A 22,370-nucleotide genomic window follows, 5' to 3' on the forward strand; every position below is an offset into this window, starting at 1 on the left:
AGGATTATTCCAGAGCCATAACTTCTAATAGAATTTTCCAGGCTTGGTTTTAGACTTGCTTATGACTTGTCGCTTCTTTCTTTGTTCTAATTTCTCCGTTGTGGAAAGGAATCTCTAGCTTCTGCCTGTCCTACCATTGCATTTTGGAAGAACTTATCTGGTTTCATAGGTTCACAGATGGAGAGGAATTTTTCTCTCAGTACCATACCTCGAGTTTCATTTATACTTGATCTAGATAGTCTCATCATATTAAGATGAGACTTTGGACTCAGTGTTGATGCTGGAGTAGGCTAAGGCTTTTGGGGCTGAACAGATGAGGTGAATGTATTTTGCATGTAAGAGGGTGTGAATTTGGTGGGTGGATGGCAGAAGGTGGAATGTTGTGGACTGAATTTTCTCCCTCCCAATAACATAGATGGAAGCCTTAACCCCCAATGTGACTATACTTGGAGATTAGGCCTTTATTTAGATAATTAAGATTAGAGGAGGTAATAAAAATAAGACCCTAATCTAGTTCAACCAGTGTCCTTATAAGAAGTGTAAGAGAGGGGTGCCTCAGTCGCTTAGTTGGTTAAATGTCCAACTCTTGGTTTCACCTCAGGTCGTGATAGCACAGTTTGTGATATTGAGTCCTAAGTCGGGCTCCATCCTGACAGCACAAGGTTTGCTTGGGATTCTCTCTCCCTCCCTCTCTCTCTGCCTGTTTCCCAGTCATGCTCTCTTTCTCTCTTTCTCTAAATAAATAAATAAATTTTTTAAAAAAGATGATGATGATGAAGAGACAGCAAAAGTGTACGTGCACAGAAAGAAGGCCAGGTGAGGACCAAGAAAAAGGCAGTTTTCTACAAGCCAGGAGAGAAATCACCAGAAACCAACCCTGCCAACACCTTGATTTTGGAATTATGGCCTCTAGAATTGAGAAAATATATTGTTGTTGTTTAAGTGCCCCAGTCTGTGATGTTATGGTGTTGCAGCTTGAGCAGACTAACACAGTACTCAGACTGTGAAAAAGATATGTGCACATGAATTCTCAAGAAGCATTATTCCTAGTAGTCAAAATGTGAAAAAAAAAAAAAAGTCCACTAATTGATGAATAGATAAACCAAATGTGACACATTCCTACAATGGAATATTGCTTGTCAATAAAAAGACATAACATGCTGATGCACCCTATGGCATGGATAGGCCTTGTTAACATTGAGCTAAATAAAAGAAACTAGTCACAGAACACCACATTTCATATGGCCCCATTTATATGAACTATCCAGAGAAGGCAAATCTTTAGAGAAAGAAATTAAATTGCTAGTTGCCTACATCTGGGTGATGGGTAAAGTGAGTGCCTATTTAATGGGTACAGAATGTCTTTTTTGGGGTGATGAAATTTTTCTAAACTTAGACTGTTGTGATGGTTGCATAAGTCTTTAACACACTCCAAGAGTCCTACCTGCTGTTCTCTCAGCCTCTTTGCATCCCCAACTAATGCAGCTCAAAACTCAGTATTGTGGATGGGGAAAGAAAGAAGTGGGCTTTGATGGCAGCATCTCACCCAGCTAGGTATGCACGAAATACTCACTTACATGCTCTTACTTTCTCCCTTATTAGAAATCTTAGGCCAAGAACATCTCTCTTGGCATTAGCTGTGACATCTTGGATGAATGGTGATGTGGCTAAAGTAAAATTATTCCTCTTATGCTCTCCAGTGCATCCAAATTTATACTTTTGTGTTTCAGCTATGCACTGAAAGTTCTCCACTGGACTTCTGGACTTCCACAGAGTCACTTCACCATGAATGATTGTCTTGAGAAAGGGCACTGAGAGTAGCTGAAGCCAGGACATAAGCCACTGCTGGGACCACAAACAAGACTGAGGTCTGTATGCCTATTACCTGATGACAGGTGGGCAAAACTCTTCTTAGATTTTTTGAAATATATCCCCCACAAAGGTACTTCTGTCTGTGAATGGTACCAAACTGTTGTTGTTAAAGTGGGGATATATTGAGTAACATCTTAATTGGACATCTTGCTGACATCCATTTTTTTTTTCTTGAATAAATGTTCCTATTATTGTTGTAGGCCTTTGGTCAATTTCCAGAGTTCTGAAAAAGTTGCTTTTATGGAAGCAAGGATTTTCAGAAGTCCTTACCTCATTATACCAAAAATACTTCTCCTGTTTTTGTTTTAATATAGTTCATAATCATCTATCATCTAGATTTAAACATTTTAAACTTAAAATATTTTTTGCAGATGACCTATACCAATAAGATGAATAAAGTCTTAGAAATGTAAACTTGATATAGGTATCCCTTTTTATTTAAACTCTTCAAGCTCTCAGACCAGATCTCTCTGAATAAAAATAAAAGATCTTACAACATCTAGTTCCAAATTCACTATTTTCTTCCAGGCATTCCATGACCCACAACTGTTTGTCAAGCATGCTGTATTTACTCACAGCTCCTAGTTTTCACATACTCTGTTCCCTTTGCTTGCCCAGCTCACCTGATGAGTTCATTCTAGTCATTCTTCAAGTCAGATCTCAGTCACTCATTCTCCGAGAACTTTCTGTAATCTTAGTAATGTATTTTCATATCTCCATTGTACTGTGTGCATTCCTCTTTAAACCCCTTTTTGCGTAGTATGTGATTGTTGTTTGCCATCTTTCCCCCCACCACTTTGAGGACTAGGATTATAGAATTTCATTTTTTAAACCCTATTCTTAGAAGAATGCCTGCCACATAGTATGAATTACTTGAATACATACTTGCTGAATAATTGAGTGAGAGACTTAAGAATCATAGACCAGGACGTTTGGAGGAGGAAGATATTAATAAGAGGAGCGTGGTGCTAGCTGTTTTTAAGCAGAGAAAAACATATTTGGGTGATTTCCCTTTCTTTCTTTTCCAGCAAATGATAAATGGCTTTTTTCCTTTTCCTTCCCTGGTAAGGAAAATCCCCTTAGCTTAGTAATGCCTCCAAGTGCACTAAGAGTTAATGGTTCAGAGCTCAAAGGAAAAGACTTGGCATGGGCAGGGATGGGAGGAGAATTATGCAGCCAAAATATTTCTCTTCATTTTTTCCTCCAAGTCTGGGAATGGAGAAAACATAAAACTGAATATTATATTAAGCATTAAACAAGCATCATATTCTCACTCTATGATTAAAGGATAATGGTGGTATTATGATGATGTCAAGTATGATAAAATAAAATAAATAAATTATAAGAAGTCATCCTGTTTGTAGGAAGTTATACTGGTTGACATGTCATATCTTTTCCATTTGTAGTTTCCCTAAGTTTCTGATTTGTTTCCAACAAAAATCGGTGTTGGTAAGATGAATAAAAACCTAAGCATGGGAAGAAGTTGATGGATAGTTTTGTGTGGTGTGCATGGAAAAATCCTCTTCAGGAAAGAATCCAAATTACTAACTGGAAAAGGGTGGGAAGAATAACTCATGTCAGTAAAAAAAAATTATGAAAAATCAAAAGGTCAGAACTTTGGATATTTGTAAGTTAAGGTGTATTTTGACTTATCCTGGGGAGATTCAAAAACTACAACTGAACTGAATTACCTCCAGTGAAATTACTTGGCTTGAATAATTTCCTATTTCATTACCTTGCTTGCCATGAGGACAAGTGAAATAGACCAGCACAACTAGTGAGCCAAATTACACAATATTTTTGGGAGACCTTGAATCATTACAGTGTAAACTATATTGCATCCATATTTCTCTTCATGTACACTTATTATCAACAATTAGCTATTCAAAGTAACCAGAACTTATCTTAAACTTTTATACTCTTTCTTGTATATTTAGAAAGTTAGTAGAATTTCTTGTACAAGAAGAGAAGTTTATGTATAACAGACAGCAATTCTATTGATTAGTTTAAAATCTAGAATTTAAAAAATATGAATAATAAAAGCTGGCTTTTATATTATTTTATTTATACTATTATTAATTGGGGGCACCTGCATGGCCTAGTTGCTTAAGCTTCCAACTTTAGCTCAGGTCATGATCTCGTGGTTTGTGAGTTCAAGCCCCACATCGGGCTCTGTGCTGACAGCTCAGAGCCTGGAGCCTGCTTTGGATTCTGTGTCTCCCTCTCTCTCTGCTCCTCCCCTGGTCACACTCTGTCTCTCTCTCTCACTCTCTCTCTCTCAAAAATAAATAATAAAAACATTAAAAAATAAATAAAATAAAATATTATTACTTGATTAAAGTAACATTAATACTAATACATTACTTTGGGAACGTAATTATTTCCCAAAGATAATAAAAAGTTATTATCAACCACTTATCTTGTATTTAGGAAAACAAATGTACTAAATCATTAATCTGAAATGTTAAATTCCTCTTTCCTTTCATCTCCCAGTTATTATATAAGATATAAAGTTATTCTGTATTATGATATAAATCTTTTTAGTTGTTTATTTACTTTTGATGTATATATACACACATATATTCATACATATCTTTTCAATTTTCAAACATATTATTGTTAAACATAAATGCTCAATGAAGAAAGTATGAAAAAACTGCAATATAGAGGCAATTGAGGTAATTATTGGTCACTCTTTTTTCAATGTTTATTTATTTATTTTGAGAGAGAGAGAGCAAGCATATGTGCACATGTGCACAAGCAGAGGAGAGGCAGAGAGGAAAGGAGAGAGAATCGCTAGCAGGCTACATGCTGTCAGGGCAAAGCCCAATGCATGGTTTGAAACTCACAAACCATGAGATCATGACCTGAGCTTACATGAAGAGTGAGTTGCTCAACCAACTCAGCCACCCAGGCACCCCTGGTAGCTCTTTAACAAAAATATACTTTTATATGTTTTCTTTTGTGTAGATTATCATATGAAAATAATGTTATATGAACTCTTTATAATCTTTAAGTAACAAAGTATTAAAAACATTTTTTAAGTCACTACATTTTTTGTTACTCTTTTTTAAATAATAATATTATTTTATGTTACTTTTTTGTTACAATACTTTTTAAATTTTTAAATTTATTTTGGAGAAAAAGACAGATAATGAGCAGGGGAGGGGCAGAGAGAGAGGGAGATACAGAATCCGAAACAGAGTCCAGGATCTGAGCTGTCAACACAGAGCCCAATGCAGGTTTTGAACTCATGAACCACAAGATTATGACCTAAGCCAAAGTTGGATGCTTAACCGGCTAAGCCACTCAGGAGCCCCTGTTACAATACTTAACCTTTCCTACCATGTCTCCAGAAGCAAAATTGCTAACCCGTCCCCATTTATATGAAAAGTACTACTAGTTCCCTTTTATGGTGAGGAAAGTGAGTTACGCAGACCTTAATTTAACTTTCCAAGTTCACATAGCTAGCAAGAAGTTAAACTGAAGTTGGAACACAAGAATGTTTGACTTCATATTCAGTCCATCTCTTTTCTTCCCTTTCCTATGTATATTTTTGACTGTTTACTATTGCCAGGTAAGGTACTGTTCATTAGGGATTTAACAATGAGAAGATAATGTCCTACAGGAAAAAGAAATGAGTGTCTCTGGCCCCTTGGAGCTTAATGCCTATTGGTCTTTAAATTAGGCATCAAACAATGTGCCAAGGTTGACTAAAAATAGAGTTGTATTTCTCATAGCACTGTAGAGAAATATAAAGATAAGGACTGAGAAAAGAAAGTAGCTGTCTTAGGGTGGACTCTTGGCCTGGGGACAGGGAAGGGGATGACAGATATCAACCAAGTTATGGGCCAGAAGACCTCCCATAGAGAAAGGTTATGGATTAAAAATAAATAAATCATAACAGAAGGCAAGTAGTGATTGAAGTAGCAGTCAGCATCAGGGCATTCTGTAAGATGAGGAATGAGCTCAAAGTTTAGAATGGGGCGCCTGGGTGGATTAGTCGGTTAAGCGTCCGACTTTCGCTTGGGTCATGATCTCGCGGTTCGTGGGTTCGAGCCCCGCGTCGGGCTCTGTGCTGACTGCCAGCTCAGAGCCTGGAGCCTGTTTCGGTCTGTGACTCCCTCTCTCTCTCTGACCCTCCCCTGCTCACGGTCTCTCTCACTCTCTCTCTCTCTCTCCTAGAAATAAAAATATTGTTTTAAAAAAGTAGGTTTTAGAAAGATAGTTTTTCTAGGACAGATTAATGTTTGCAATAGGCAGGAGTTTAAATCTTTAAGTTATAAGAACTAGATTAAAAAGGTAGAATTTGAGTTGGTTTTAGTTTTAGGAAAGGGAGCAATCAATGAAAAGACATATTACTGCACTGCATGATGGCTACAGTAGTGTCTAAGCTTATAAAAATAACATTAAGACTTAGGAGCACGTATCTAGGGTATTGTTAGAATGCAAGAAAAAAAAAAGCCCCAAGTTACTGCAGGACTGAGTTAATTTCTCTGGTTTATGTCTCCTTATATCATTACTGACCAACCTCAGGATTGGTTCTATACCCAAGAAATGCCAGAACATACAGATATCCCCCGAGTCATGTTCGCTATATGAAGGGAGGATGATTTATCCAAAAATTAGACAGATCACTACAATAAACAGGAACAACAGGAAAAAAGAAGAAAATTAAGATTTTGAGAAACACTCATGGGGCTTTTCTTCCTTTCTTAAATTTCCGAATGACTAATTTGTCCCTGGATACCATGAACATCAATTACTCATTCCAAAGCTGCTTAGAACATTTTTGAGTTTTTTAAAAAACATTTTTCAATCATTAGTCTCAGTTTGTATAAGCGGCTTTTAGATATAGCTCCTCTGAGCTTTCTTATTTTATGATATACAGGATGCTGGATTTTTGAATTAGGTAAATTTCCATACACTTTATGTTTAAGCCTCCCAGGATCTTGTTCTGCAATACTGAAGAAAAGCAACTTGATTCCATAGGGGCTGCACGTAAGTTATGGCAAGTTATGGTATTCTCATAAATGTTGACTTGGGCTGCCCCAGAGAAGAAGCAAAAAGAGATACTCCACAGAATAGACAGCAATAGTGGATAAGAAATCTCCAGTTAGATTCAAGGAGACTGTGGCATCTATTACAGCAAAGTGGTTTCAATATAGCTGTCATAGTCTATATAGTATGTTGTTGTGGTTCAGAGCTTAGACTCTCAAAGGTAAGATAATGGAGTTTCATTCTCTGCTGTACTACTTACTAGCTGTGTGTGATCTAGTGAAGTGACTTAACATCTCTGCTTATTTATTTGTAAAATGAATACATAACTAAAAGGCCTATTTCAAAGGCTATTATGATACTTATAGGAATGAATATATATAAAGTGCTTTGAACAGAACATTGCAATAATAATAATTTAATTATATTGTACATTATAGATAATATATTTTTATTATTGTTGTTATTTGAGGTCAGTGACACATGACACAGGTTTTGGCAGTGAGTAATCCTAGCATGGCCAAACCAGTAGCATGCCCATTTTCAGCTCAAGTAACTAGATTTTACAGAAACTAAATTGAGACTCATAAAACTTATTGACTACTCTGTACTAGAATAGTTATAGATAAGCACAGGTAGAAGTTATATAACTGACATTTATGTTAACCTAATACCAGTTTGATTTCTAACAGCCTTGAACAAGAGGGCTCTAGCTATGCCTTCCATAATGTAAAAGTTCTCCTGAGGTACCTTACTTTGCCACATTATACAAAGCATAGATTATAGATCCAAAAATATCAGGAATTAGGATTTGTCTCTTCTTTTCGAGACATCACATTTGATGCTAGTTTTGCTTATAGTTGTATCATACTTCCACTCCTATTGTTTGAATTTAGGGTGAACTAAACCCTTGGCTGCCCCAATATTTTGCAAGTTTTTAAGTTGATATGCAAGATGAGTGCCTGTTCTTTGCTTCTCTTACTTACTAAACTACCCATTTTAGTTCTATTGCTTCCAGTTAAAAAGTGACCTCATGCTTGCTGACACATGTTCAGTGATTATACAAGTAATGTTGATATTTTGTCTTTTGTGCGTTGTCAGTTTCCTTTTCTCACTCTCTCGCACTTCCACCCTCTAATTTCTTTGAAGCCACTGTCCATTTGACATGAAAAATGTACTTATAGTCTTTTGGCTAATTATTTCAAGGAGAGGTGAAAAAAAAAATCTTGACTATGGCATGATGAACTCCATCTGCTTCAGTTAAAGCAATTGCACACTTCAGAGTTTCTTTGCAATGACAACTTTTCAGCAATTTAATTTTGTTAAACATTGCATTCTGTTCCCCCAAATCTGGACTGATTTTTGTCTATATCTTCAGAGAATTAACCCTACCCCACAGTATGTTTTTAAAAATCATAAATTTTTCCTGAGAAATTTTATGGAACTGAGTTGTCTTTGTCAGTTTTACCAAATTATTATCAACTCTCATGTAATTAATCAGTTCTTTCACTTCTGGCTTTCTCACTTTCCATCACAAAAGTGAGTAATCCCACCATGGTTGACTGTCTCATTCAAGATTTGAGGTAAAGAGCTATAGTTGGGTCTTGAGGCCAGTCTGAGGAGAACTACTAATATCACTGATATTTGATTATTAGCTCTGCTACTCTACTTCATATCAGAAATGTTTCTCCTGTTGCCATCAGACTGAATTATTTGCAGTAAACCTCTTAAGAGTTTTGAAGCTAACCCCACAGCTGGGAGTGGATCCTACATGTGCTACTTGGTACTTATAAAATCTCAGATAGGTTATGTAGACTCCTTAAACCCTCAGATTTCTCATACATTAATGAGGATGATTAATATTGGAATATTCCTGGTAGGGTTGTTATCAGGATTGATAGAGAAACTTTAAAATGTTCCATATAATGACTAACACATAGAAATTACTCAATAAATAATAGATATTACTATTATTTCTGAAAATATATGCACTCTTCAGAACTCTTTATGAAACTAGTGATTTAGATTAAATTATCTTGTATTAGGATATGATTAAACATTTAAAAAACTGGAATTAGCTAATATCTTCAGGTAAATAGAACTTTAAGAATAAATATATGACTATACAATCTTTTTGCTGAAACCCTAAAGGTAAAGCACTTGAGAAAAAGAAAGACAAAATAACAATAATATAATTTTTTGCTAAGTCTAAGAAATAAAAAGATGGCAACTGCCCAGGTCAGAATGCATTCACTTCGTGGTGATTTGTTTACTACATTATTGTTGCATTTTCTGAATTTTGATTCATATTCAATACATAATAATAATTTAACAGTAAAGTATTATACTCATGGAGTGTTAAACAATTGTTCCACATATGTTACTTTTACCTATGTTAGGTAATATAGCTGAAATGACTTGGTGGAGGTCCTTCAGAAGATAGGTATGTGTCTTAAACTTTATAACAAGACAGCCTCACCTCCTCATCTGGTTCAACTAAAGTAGGACCTAAATATTTATATGTGAAGATTATGTGAACCACTACTGAATAACTCATTCTGGTCATTCCATAGTTTGAGAATATTGATTGATTATATGGTAGACCTCGCTCTCTTTTCAGGGAAGGACTTGTTGCCAGGGAGTGGCCAGGGGAGGACTTGTGGCTGGGAGTGCTGTTGGTGAACAGTGTTGAGCTGTCAACCACTGTAGGGATGGCCTCATATATGAAGAATTGCCTTATCCAAAGTTGCAACCCTTCCTAGAGTGGCCTACATTCTCTTTGAGGGATCCCTGACTACTCTAACTAAAATTGCAATATTTTTCTCCATAACACTACCCAGCCCTTCCATGTTTATTTCTCTCTATAGCACCGTTAATGACATCCTTGATATTTTAAGGATGTTATTGTTTCTCTTTCCCCTTTGGAATATAAGCTCAGTGAAGGCAACGTTTGTGGGTTCTTTTGTATTCCAAGTGCTTAGAAAAGCACTTGTAACACAATACTTACTCAATAATTTGTTTGTTAAATAGTAATGAACTCTAGAGTAAGTGTACCACCCTGTGTTGAGAAGAATGAAATAGACAGTATTCAATAAAATAAACAAATCTTTGTTTGTAATTTGAATTTTCTCCAAGTTCAGCTTCAGTAATAAGAGATGTTTGTGAAGCTCTACTTTGTTTTCCCCTTGGTTATTGATCTGTGAATGTTTACTTAGTCAAAATCTAGGAGGAAACAAAATATGTGTGGCAATCAGTATACCTCCTTTTTTTCTATGGAACTGTCAAGGCCACTTTCCCCTCTCTTTGACATTTAAAAAGAGCATCCAGTTTATGCTTCATAAATTAGGCTTCAAATCTTTTTTTTTTTTTTTTTTGGACACCTCTTTATTTTTTACCAGATTGAGTACTTGGTTTCTCATTTGCTTTGTTTGCTGTGTTTTTATCACAAATTCACACCCTCCCTCTGCCAATGTAATCTCTTGATATTCAACCTGAGCAGGTATTAACAGCTTCTCCTCCCAGCAGTAGGCTGGGCAGGACGTGCAGATCTCAGTGCCTGCCTGGTTCCAGAGATGTCCCTTCTCCTTCTGCCTGGGAATGTCTATCCCTGTTCTCTGCATCCCATTTTGAACTTGGACTTAGTTTTTTTTCCTCCAGGATTGTCAAAGAAGAGAGGGTTCAAGAAATAAAAAAAAAAAAATCAGACCCTCACATGATAGATAATTCAGCTGAATACAGAAAGACCAGTTGGCAGTAGTTTTCCTTTAGAATTTTGGTGAAGTCTCAAGATGTTTGGATTCCTGATCTTTCATTTGTGATATGTAGTCTCCCCCCACCTCCAGCTCCCAAGTGTGTGAGATCTCATTGTTCCTCATATTCCCTCTGACTTGTTTTTTACCTGTTGTGCTATCATTGGGCCCTCATTTGAAAATTCACATCTTTCAGTTATGGAAAATTTTTTTGAATTATTTTATTTTCCCTCTTCTCTCTTCTGACCCTTCTGCTATTCAAGGACCTGCATGTTCTCTAATTTTCTTGTCCTTTTTTCTCTTGTTTTTCAACCATTCATCTTCTTACCCTACTTATTGAAAGTTTCCTGTGTCTTTATCTTTCAACTCTGATATTGAAGGGCTTTATTTATTTGTTTATTATTTTTTAAATTTACATCCAAGTTAGTTAGCATATGTGCAACAGTGATTTCGCGAGTAGATTCCATAATGCCCTTATCCATTTGGCCTCCTCTCCCCACCCCTCACAATCCCTCCAGCAACGCTTTGCTTGTTCTCTATACTTAAGAGTCTCTTATGCTTGTCCTCCTCCCTGTTTTTATATTATTTTTGCTTTCCTTCCCTTATGTTCATTTCTTTTGTATTTTAAATTCCTCATATAAGTAAAGTCATATGATATTTCTCTTTCTTGACTGACTAATTTCACTTAGTATAATACCCTCCAGTTCCATCCATGTAGTTACAAATAGCAAGATTTCACTCTTTTTAATTGCTGAGTAATAGTCCATTGTATGTATGTATGTATGTATGTATGTGTGTGTATATATATATGTATGTATATATATGTATTCTTTATCCATTCATACATTGATGGATTCATACATTCATACATTCATACATATATATGTGTGTGTGTGTATATATATATATATATATATATATATATATACACACATATATTCTTTATCCATTCATACATTGATGGACATTTGGGCTCTTTCCATACTTTGGCTATGGTCAATAGCACTGCTATAAACATGTGCCCCTTTGAAACAATACACTTGTATCTCTTGGATATATACCTAATAGTACAAATGCTGGGCCATAGGGTAGTTCTACTTTTAATTTTTTGAGGAACCTCCATAGTGTTTCCATAGTGGCTGCACCAGTTTGCTTTCCCACCAGCAGGGTAAAAGAGATCCTCTTTTTCTGCATCCTCACCAACACCTGTTGTTGCCTGAGTTATTAATGTTAGCCATTCTGACAGGTGTGAGGTGGTATCTCATTGTGGTTTTCATTTGTATTTCCCTGATGATGAGTGATGTTGAGCATTTTTTCATGTGTCGGTTGTCCATCTGGATGTCTTCTTTGGAGAAGTGTCTATTCATGTCTTATGCCCATTTCTTCACAGGATTGTTTTTTGGGTGTTGAGTTTGATAAGTTCTTTATAGATTTTAGATACTAACCCTTTATCTGATATGTCACTTGCAAATATCTTCTCCCATTCCATCAGTTGGAATTAGTTTATCTGATTATTTCCTTCTCTGTGCAGAAGCTTTTTATTTTGATGAGGTCCCAATAGTTCACTTTTGTTTTTGTTTACCTTGCCTCAAAGACGCTTTGAGTAAGGAGTTGCTGTGGCAGAGGTCGTGAGGTTGTTGCATACTTTCTCCACTAGAATTTTGATGGCTTCCTGTCTCATGCTTAGGTCTTTAATCTATTCTGAGTTTATTTTTGTGTCTGGCATAAGACAGTGGTTCAGGTTCATTTTTCTGTGTGTTTTCCCAGCACCACTTGCTGAAGAGACTCTCTTTATTCCATTGGGTATTCTTTCCTGCTGTTTCAAAGATTAGTTGGTCATAGATTTGTGGGTACATTTGTGGGTTTTCTGTTCTGTTCCATTGATCTGAATGTCTGTTTTTGTGCCAATACCGTACTGTCTTGATGATTATAGCTTTGTAATACATCTTGAGGTCTGGGATTGTGATTCCTCCAGCTCTGGTTTTCTCTTTCAGCATTGCTTTGGCTATTTGGGGTCTTTTCTGATTCCACACAGATTTTAAGATTGGTTGTTCTACCTCTTTGAAGAATGCTTATGTTATTTTGATAGAGATTGCATTGAATATGTAGAGTGTCTTGGGTAGTATCAACATTTTAAGAATATTTGTTCTTCCAATCCAGGAGCATGGAATAGTTTTCCATATTTTTGTGTGTGTCTTCTTCCATTTCTTTCATAAGCTTTCAACAGTTTTCAGTGCATAGATTTTTTAACCTCTTTGGTTAGGTTGAATCCTAGGTATTTTATGGATTTTGGTGCAATTGTAATTGGGATCGATTCCTTGATTTCTCTTTCTAATTTTTAATTTTTTTAAACATTTATTTATTATTCAGAGATAGAGCATGAGAATGGGAGGGGCAGAGAGGGGAGAGACGCAGAATACAAAGCAGACTTCAGGCTCTGAGCTGTCAGGACAGAGCCCAACACAGGCCTTGAATTCACAAACCGTGAGATCAGGACCTGAGCCGAAGTTGTACACCCAACTGACTGAGCCACCCGATGCCCCTAATTATTTTATAATGTTTATTTTTGAGAAAGGGAGAGAGAGTGTGAGTGGGGTAGGGGCAGAGAGAGAGGAGGGCACAGAATCCACAGCAGTCTGCAGGCTCTGAGCTGTCAGGACAGAGCCAAACACAGGCCTTGAATTCACATACTGTGAGATCATGACCTGAGCTGAAGTCAGACGCTCAACTAACTGAGCCACCCAACTGCCCCACTGATTTCTCTTTCCGTTGTTTCGTTATTGGTGTATAGGAATGCGACTGATTTCTGTGCATTGATTTTATCCTACAACTTTGCTGAATTCAAGGGTCAGTTCTAGCAATTTTTTTGGTGGGATCTTTTGGGTTTTCCATGTAGAGTATCATGTTATTTGTGAAGAGTGAAAATTTGACTTCTGTCTTGGCAATAAGGATGCCTTTTACCTCTTTGCATTGTCTGAAAGCTGAGACTAAGACTTCCAACACTATGTTGAATAACAGTGGAGGGAGTGGACATCCCTGTCATGTTCTTGACCTTAGAGGGAAAAACGCTCAGTTTTTCCCCAATGAGGATGATACTAGAGGCGGGTCTTTCATATATGGCATTAAAATATGATCCTTCTATCCTTACTTTCTTGAGGGTTTTTATCAACAAAGGATGCTGTGTTTTGTCAAATGCTTCCTCTGAATCTTTTGAGAGGATCATGTGGTTCTTGTCCTTTCTTTTAATGATGTGATGTATCACATTGTTTTGTGGATATTGAACCACCACTACATCCCAGGTATAAATCCCACTTAATTGTGGTGAATAATTCTTTTAATGTATTGTTGGATCTGGTTGGCTAGTATCTTGTTGAAGATTTTTGCTTTGGGATAAAATTTTATGAATATATGTTAAGTGGATCCAGTCCAGTGTGTCATTCAAAGCATTGTTTCCTTGTTGATTTTTTGTTTAGACGATCTGTCCGTTTAGACGTTCTTCAGGGAAATTGGTCTGTAGTTCTCTTTTTTAGTTGGGTCTTTGGTTTTGGAATCAAGGTAATGCTGGCTTCCTAAAATGAGTTTGGANACTGCCCCACTGATTTCTCTTTCCGTTGTTTCGTTATTGGTGTATAGGAATGCGACTGATTTCTGTGCATTGATTTTATCCTACAACTTTGCTGAATTCAAGGGTCAGTTCTAGCAATTTTTTTGGTGGGATCTTTTGGGTTTTCCATGTAGAGTATCATGTTATTTGTGAAGAGTGAAAATTTGACTTCTGTCTTGGCAATAAGGATGCCTTTTACCTCTTTGCATTGTCTGAAAGCTGAGACTAAGACTTCCAACACTATGTTGAATAACAGTGGAGGGAGTGGACATCCCTGTCATGTTCTTGACCTTAGAGGGAAAAACGCTCAGTTTTTCCCCAATGAGGATGATACTAGAGGCGGGTCTTTCATATATGGCATTAAAATATGATCCTTCTATCCTTACTTTCTTGAGGGTTTTTATCAACAAAGGATGCTGTGTTTTGTCAAATGCTTCCTCTGAATCTTTTGAGAGGATCATGTGGTTCTTGTCCTTTCTTTTAATGATGTGATGTATCACATTGTTTTGTGGATATTGAACCACCACTACATCCCAGGTATAAATCCCACTTAATTGTGGTGAATAATTCTTTTAATGTATTGTTGGATCTGGTTGGCTAGTATCTTGTTGAAGATTTTTGCTTTGGGATAAAATTTTATGAATATATGTTAAGTGGATCCAGTCCAGTGTGTCATTCAAAGCATTGTTTCCTTGTTGATTTTTTGTTTAGACGATCTGTCCGTTTAGACGTTCTTCAGGGAAATTGGTCTGTAGTTCTCTTTTTTAGTTGGGTCTTTGGTTTTGGAATCAAGGTAATGCTGGCTTCCTAAAATGAGTTTGGAAGTTTTCCTTCCATTTCTGGTTTTTTGTTTTTGTTTTGTTTTGTTTTGTTTTGTTTTTTTTGTAACAGCTTCAAAAGAATAGGTGCTAAGTCTTCTTTAAATGTTTGGTAGAATTCCCTTGGAAAGCCATCTAGCCCTGGACTCTTGTTTTTTGGGAGATTTTTGATTACTTATTAGATTTCTTTACTAGTTATGGGTCTGTTCAAATTTTCTATTTCTTCTTGTTTCAGTTGTGGTAGTTTGTAAGCTTCTAGGAATTTGTCCATTTCTTCCAGATTGCCCATTTTATTGGCATATAATTGCTCATAATATTGTCTCATTATTGTTTATATTTCTGCAGTGTAGGTTATGACCTCTTCTCTTCCATTCTTGACTTTATTTACTTTGGTCTTTTTCTTTTTCTTTTTGATCAAACTGGCTAAGGGTTGATCAATTTTGTTAATTCTTTCAAAGGACCAACTACTGGTTTCATTGATCTGTTCTACTGGTTTTTTGTGGTGGTTGTTGTTGTTGTTGTTGTTGTTTTGTTTTTTGTGTTTTTGTTTGTTTGTTTCAGTAGCACTGATTCCTGCTTTAATCGTTATTATTTTCTGTCTTCTGCTTGTTTTGGATTTTATTTCCTGTTCTTCTTCCAAATCTTAGAGGTGTAAGGATAAGTTGTATATCTGAGACCTTTCTTCCTTGTTTAGGAACGCCTGGATTGATATGTACTTACTCTTATAACCATATTTGCTGCATCCCAGTGTTTTCGGGCTATGGTGTTGTTATGTTTATTAGCTTCCATGTACTTTTTAATTTCCTCTTTAGCTTCTTGGTTAGCCCATTCATTCTTTAGTAGGATATTCTTTCATCTCCAAGTATTTTATTTATTTATTTATTTATTTATTTATTTATTTATTTAATTTTTGAATGTTTATAAACATTAAAACAGAAGAGAGAGACACAGAACAAGAGTGGGGGAGTAGCAGAGAGAGGGAAAGACATACAGAACTTTAAGCAGGTTCCAGGCTTCGAGCTGTCATCACAGAGCCTGATGCAGGGCTCGAACTCACAAACTAAGAGATCATGACCCTAGCCACAGTCAGACGCTCAGCCAACTGAGCCACCCAGGAGCCCTTCATCTTCAAGCATGTGTTATCTTTCCTAATTCTTTTCTTGTGTTTATTTTGAGTTCCATAGCTTTGTGGTCTGAAAATATGTATGATCTTGATCTTTTTATACTTGTTGAGGGCTGATTATGTCTCAGTATATAATTTATTCTGGAGAAAGTTCCATGTGCACTTGAGAAGAATGTGTATTCTGCTGTTTTCGGATAAAATTTTATGAATATATGTTAAGTACATCCAGTCCAGTGTGTCATTCAAACCTGTTGTTTCCTTGTTGATTTTCTGTTTAGATGATCTGTTCACTGATGTAAGTGTGGTGTTGAAACCCGCTATGATTATGGTTTCTTTATGTTTGTGATTAATTGATTTATATATTTGTGTGCTTCTATATTTGGAGCATAATTATTTATAATTGTTAGATCTTCTTGGTGGATAGACTTCTAATTTATGATATAATGCCCTTCTTCATCTCTTGTTACAATCTTCATGTTAAAATCTAGATTGTCTGATATAAGTATAACTATTCCAGCTTACTTTTGGCAACCATTAACATTATAGATGGCTCTCCATCCCCTTACTTTCAATCTGAAGGTATCTTAAGTCTAAAATGGGTGTCTTATAAACAGTATATAGATGGATCTTGTTTTCTTATCCATTCTTTTACCTGTTGATTGGAGCATTTAGTCCATTGATGTTTAGTACTGAAAGATATGCATTTATTGACATTATGTTGCCTGTAGAGTTAGAGTTTCTAGTGGCATTCTCTGGTCCTTTCTAGTCTTTGCTGCTTTTGTTTTTTATTTGTTTTGTTTTGTTTTGTTTTGTTTTTTGGTCTTTTCTCCCCTCAGCTAGTTCCCCTTAAAATTTCTTGCAGAGCTGGCTTAGTGGTCACTAACTCCTTTAATTTTTGTTTGGGAAACTTTATTTCTCCTTCTATTTTGAATGACAGCCTTTCTGGATAAAGAATTCTTGACTGCATATTTTTTTCTGATTCAGCACATTGAATATATCCTGCCACTCCTCTCTGGCCTGCCAAGTTTCTGTGGCTATATCTGCTGCAATACTGATATGTCTTCCCTTGTAGGTTAAGTACTTTTTTCCCTTGCTGGTTTCATGAATCTTTCCTTTCTTGAGTATTTTGTGAATTTTGACTATCATATGCTTGTTGATGGTCGGTTTTTGTTGAATCTAAAGGAAGTCCTCTGTGCTTCCTGAATTTTGATGTCTGTATCTTTCTCCAGGTTAGGAAAGCTTTCTGGCATGATTTGCTCAAATAAATCTTCAACCCCCTTCTCTCTCTCTTCATCTTCTAGAACCCCTATGATTCTGATGTTATTCTTTTTTAATGAGTCACTGAGTTCTCCACATTTTATGTCATGCTCTTTTGCCTTAGTCTTCCCTTTTTCTGCTTCATTATTCTCCATAAGTTTGTCCTCTATGTCGCTGATTCACTGCTCAGCTTTATCCTTCCTTGATGCTGTGTCATCCATTCAAGATTGCAGCTCAATTATAGAATTTTTAATTTATCCTGACTAGGTTGGTTCTTTCATGTCCACAGAAAGGGATTCTAGTCTATTTTCACCCCAGGTAGTATTTTTATTGCTGTGATTCTCATTTCTGGTTCAGACATCTTGCTTGTGTCTGTATTGATTAAGTCCCTAGCTGTCATTTCTTCCTGTTCTTTCTTTTGTGGTGAATTCCTTTGTTTCATCACTTTGAAGGAAGAAAAGAAATTAATAAAGAAAAATAATAATAATTAAATAATTTAAAAGAACACAAAAAGTAAAATAAAAGATGCTAGATTCTATGTGTGTTTTGGTCTGGTTGTTGAAAAAACTTGATAGGTTAGAGAAAAAAAGGAAAGATAAGAAAATTAAAAAAGGAAAAAGAAATAGATAAAAACGGGAGACCTTTGAGAAATTGAAAAAATGAATGCAATAAAACAGAATAAAATAAAATGGTTGAAGCAGAATCGAGTTCAAAAAATTCCCCAAAATAAAAAAATAGTCAAAAAATGAAAAATCTTTTTTATAAAAATGGAAAATAAATTTTGTTTCTCATTCTGTATTCAAGAATAAGAAAAGAAATAAACTGAATATATGAACCAGCAACAGAGTGAAAAATGACTGAAATTACATCTAGTTTCTCCTAGAAGTCAAACTATGAAATACTTTATAGTCCATGAACTAAGCAGGCGGAGAGTCTTGTGGTGTTCCTCAAAAGCATGGTTGGCCCAGTTGTGCAGGGCATAGTGAAATGTCTGTGTTCTTCACTAGATGGCGATGTTTAGCTTACTGGGGTGAATTGTTGTGGTGCCGTGTAGTATGCGTGTGTATGCATGGGACGGGTGAAAATGGCGTCACCCAGTCTCTACTATCAGAACTCTGTTCTTGCTGCCGACCATCAATCAAGTACTCCTCCTTTGTCAATCTCTACTTCTGCATTGTTCATGACCTAGTCGTGAGGCTCCCAGTGGCACCTCCCTCCTGTGAGATTTATCTCAGATGGGGCTATGTTACCCATCCTTTCACTTCTGAGGGACTTCAGCTTTGACCCATTCTGTACCTCTGGGGGAGGGTCTTGCTGAGCAATGGCCAGGTGCTGGCCCACCCCCAGTAACATTCATGAGACCATGCCACTGTTGATCCCCAGAGACTGGATGGGTGGCAGCCTGCCCCAGAAAATGTTGGCATGATCGTGTAGCAGCAGTATTTCAGAAACTAGGGCAAATCACAACACACATCTTAATCTTCACCCTTAATGTTTTTGTTCCAATACCAGTGAATGTACCGGGGCCCACTGGGACCTTTGTGAAGTGACCCCACCACCTCTACCAAATGTCCTCCCACCAGGGGAACCCCGTCTCTCCTTGTGGTCCTTGGACCCCTCTGACCTCACTTTCTGCTCCCAGGGATTTGCCCTTCCCACAAGAACACTGCCAGGTATTGAGCTGAAGAGTTTCAGACTCTGTGCTTTCCTCTTTATAGAGTCTTAATGGAATATAAACCCCCTCCTTTCTCCTTTCTCCCTCTTTGGTTCAGTTCCTTGTGGTTGTTATCACTCTGGCTTTTTCTCTCCAGCTGCTTTCAGTTGGGGGGGGAGGGAGTTGCTTTTTCTGTACTCCTCCCCAATCTCCATCCTCTCTCTGCTAGTAAAAACAGCTCCCTACACTCCTCTCTCTCCCCCAGTTCACCTCTCTGTGCAATGTACATGCAGACTTTTGTGTTAATCCTCAAATTAATTTTCCAGGTGTGCAAGATTTCTTAGTGTTGATTCGGCTATATGTCAGGGACGAGAGATGCAGAAAAACTTCCATGCTCTTCTGCCATCTTGGTCCCCTACTGGCTTCAAATCTTCTTACACATATTTGACTCTCTATCATCCAACAATTAGACTTCATACCGATAATATCCTTTTTAAATAAATGTCATTTTTGTTTCAATGGGTTTTTTATTCAAAGGCTCCACAAGATACAGCTTTATAAATTCCCTTGTCTATCCTTGCTCTCACTACTGGATATAGCAAATTATTAGCAAATGAAACTCTGCCTCTCTGACCAATCAGACTTCCAAGCCAGTGATCCCAGAATGTGCCCAGCAAAGTGTTCCCTGATTGCTGGAAGTGGGGATTATTTTTAAATATGCTTGTAAAAATTTTTATTGGGTATGTACTTTAACATATAAAATATACTCATTTAAAGTGTATTACAATTTAATGATGACTAATGTTATTGAGTGGTGTAACCATCACCATAAATTAGTTTTAGAACATTTTTATTCCTCTGATAAGATCACTTTTGCCCATTTATAGTTAATCCCTGTTCTTTTTTCCAGCTTCAGGCAACCGTTAATCTGCTTTCTGTAAATATTTGCCTTTTTGTGGAAATTTCATAAAAAAATAGAACCATAAACTACGTGGTGTCTTATTCCTGGCTTCTTTTACTTAGTATAATGTTATGAAGTTCATCCATGACATAACCTATGTCAGCAGTTTTTACTGATGAATGGTATTTCATTGTATGAATATGACACATTTTGTCTTTCGTCTATTTTGTCTTTGCAGTTGATGGACAGTTTTTCAGTTTTCAGATATGATGAATTAGAAAACTGTGAACATATCCTCTCGGTTCTCTTGTGCAGATAATTTAGGAGTGAGATTTCTCAGTCATATGGTAGGGTAATGTTGAACTTCTTGAGAAATTGCCAATCATTGTCCAAAGTGGTTGCAGCAGTTTTATCCTGACCAATGTGTTTCCCCATGTTTCCATCAGCATTTGTTATTATCTGTCTTTTAGACATCCTTGTAGATGTGAAATGGTATCTTACTGTGGTTTTAAATTGCACTTTTGTGGACAGGGAAATGGGAGTAGGCCAAGTTCAGCATCAAATACCCTTCTGCTTTTACTAAAGGTCAGTAGTTTTTTTCTTGAATAATCACTCTTTAGATTGTTGTAAGCCTTGGTTAATTTCTAGAGTTCTTTTGGGGGGAGAGGGCAGAGAGAGTGAGAGAGCGAGAGAGAGAATCCCCAGCAGGTTCCATGCTGTCATCACAGAGCCCAGTATGGGGCTTAATCTCACTAACTATTAGATCATGACTTGTGCCAAAATCAACAGTTGGATACTTAACTGACTGAGCCACCCAAGTGCCCCAATTTCTAGAGTTCTGAAAAAATTGATTTGCTGATACCATGTTGCTTTTGTGGAGATATACCAGGGTTTTCACTCTACTGTACCAGAAGTCCTGTCTCATCTCTTAAATATTGTTGTGAGGCATTTTAACCTTACAAAATCTATCCTTAGTTAGAGATTCCTTAATTCTCCCACATATTTTCTCTCTTTTTATCATTTAACTTCTCAAAATTGAAATTTCTCTTCATTAGGAATTTATTTTCATAGAAGTATTTTCTAGCCAATTTTCTAGCCACCATGTGTTAAATAATAGTTCTCTTTTCCACAGGCTTGTCATTGCTGTTTATCAGATATAAGTATTTTTGCAGTTTACATTTTTGTTAAAAATGATACATTAATCTATACATTTATTTCATGTTTTATTTATTTCTGAGAGAGAGACAGCGTGAGCAGAGGAGGGTCAGAGAGAAAGGGAGACACAGAATCTGAAACAGGCTCCAGGCTCTGAGCTAGCTGTCAGCACAGAGCCCGATGCAGGGCTCGAACCCATGAACCATGAGATCATGACCTGAACCAAACTCGGATGCTTAACTGACTGAGCCATCCAGGTGCCCCTACACATTCTTTTTTTAAAACACAGAAAAGTTAGCACAGAAAATCAGCCCAGTGAAATGTTTAAATGCCACTGAAATACTGCTATCTATTAATATTACTTAATTAATTAAGTAATTAATATTACTTAATTCTCTAATTATGTTTCTAAAGTTGCATGTAGGTGTAATTTTTACATGATTTCACTGGCTATTGAATGGAGAAACATTCAGTTATCACATGCAACCCTTTCTAACTTTCTGTTACTGATAAAATGCCATGATGATGATAGTAATAAAGATAGTATCAAAGACTTATATTATGCCTGTTACATACCAGGTCCTGTTCTAAGGACACATATATGTATTAACTCATTTAATTTTTATATCTACTCTCTGAGGTAGGAAGTACCATGATCTCCATTTTACAGGTTAAAAAACTGAGGCACAGAAGTGTTAAATAACTTGTCTACAGTCACTCAGACAGAAAATACTGGATCTGGGTTTTAGCTCCAGAATCTTTATTGTCAAATTCTATTGCTTACTTGATTAGAGGAGTTAACTAGGGCCCAAAGGGATTAAAAGAGTTGTTCAACCAGTTATTGGTAAAACTGAGACTTTAGTCTACTCAGATTCTGAAGGTGACGAAGGGCAACTATTGGGCAACTTACATACCCATAGGTTTAAGATGGTTTTTACTGGGAAGAGAGTTTGGGGAAGAAGATATTCCTACTGTCCAGATTATCTGGACTTAAGCTATTTTCCAGAGATCACTTTCTTCCTACTTGCCTATAGGGGGATAATGATAGACAGTTCAGACATACCCAGCTAGGATATTGCTGGAGCAACAGAAGTTTGAATTCCAAGATGAGATGTTAAAACATCCCACTTCAGTGGCAATTTGCCTATGGCAACATCCTAGCTATAGAGGCAGGACCACTCCCAGCCTTCAAAGAGATGTTAGGAAAAGGACATCTCTGTCTTTCGAGATAAACTGGCA

At 36.6% G+C, this 22,370-nt stretch overlaps 1 long non-coding RNA gene across 1 annotated transcript in view; it reads left to right on the plus strand.

The window, feature by feature from the left end:
* The first annotated feature begins 1,737 nt into the window (after positions 1 to 1,737).
* LOC144226262 (uncharacterized) overlaps positions 1,738 to 22,370 on the plus strand; it is a 31,977-nt gene continuing 11,344 nt past the window's right edge. Inside the window, exon 1 of the long non-coding RNA XR_013333576.1 lies at positions 1,738 to 1,868. This is a non-coding gene — a long non-coding RNA (uncharacterized LOC144226262). The remainder of the gene's footprint in view (positions 1,869 to 22,370) is intronic.

This window comes from Crocuta crocuta, unplaced genomic scaffold (genome assembly GCF_008692635.1).
Source record: "Crocuta crocuta isolate KB4526 unplaced genomic scaffold, BGI_CrCroc_1.0 scaffold62, whole genome shotgun sequence".
In the NCBI taxonomy this organism is placed as follows: Eukaryota; Metazoa; Chordata; class Mammalia; order Carnivora; family Hyaenidae; genus Crocuta; species Crocuta crocuta.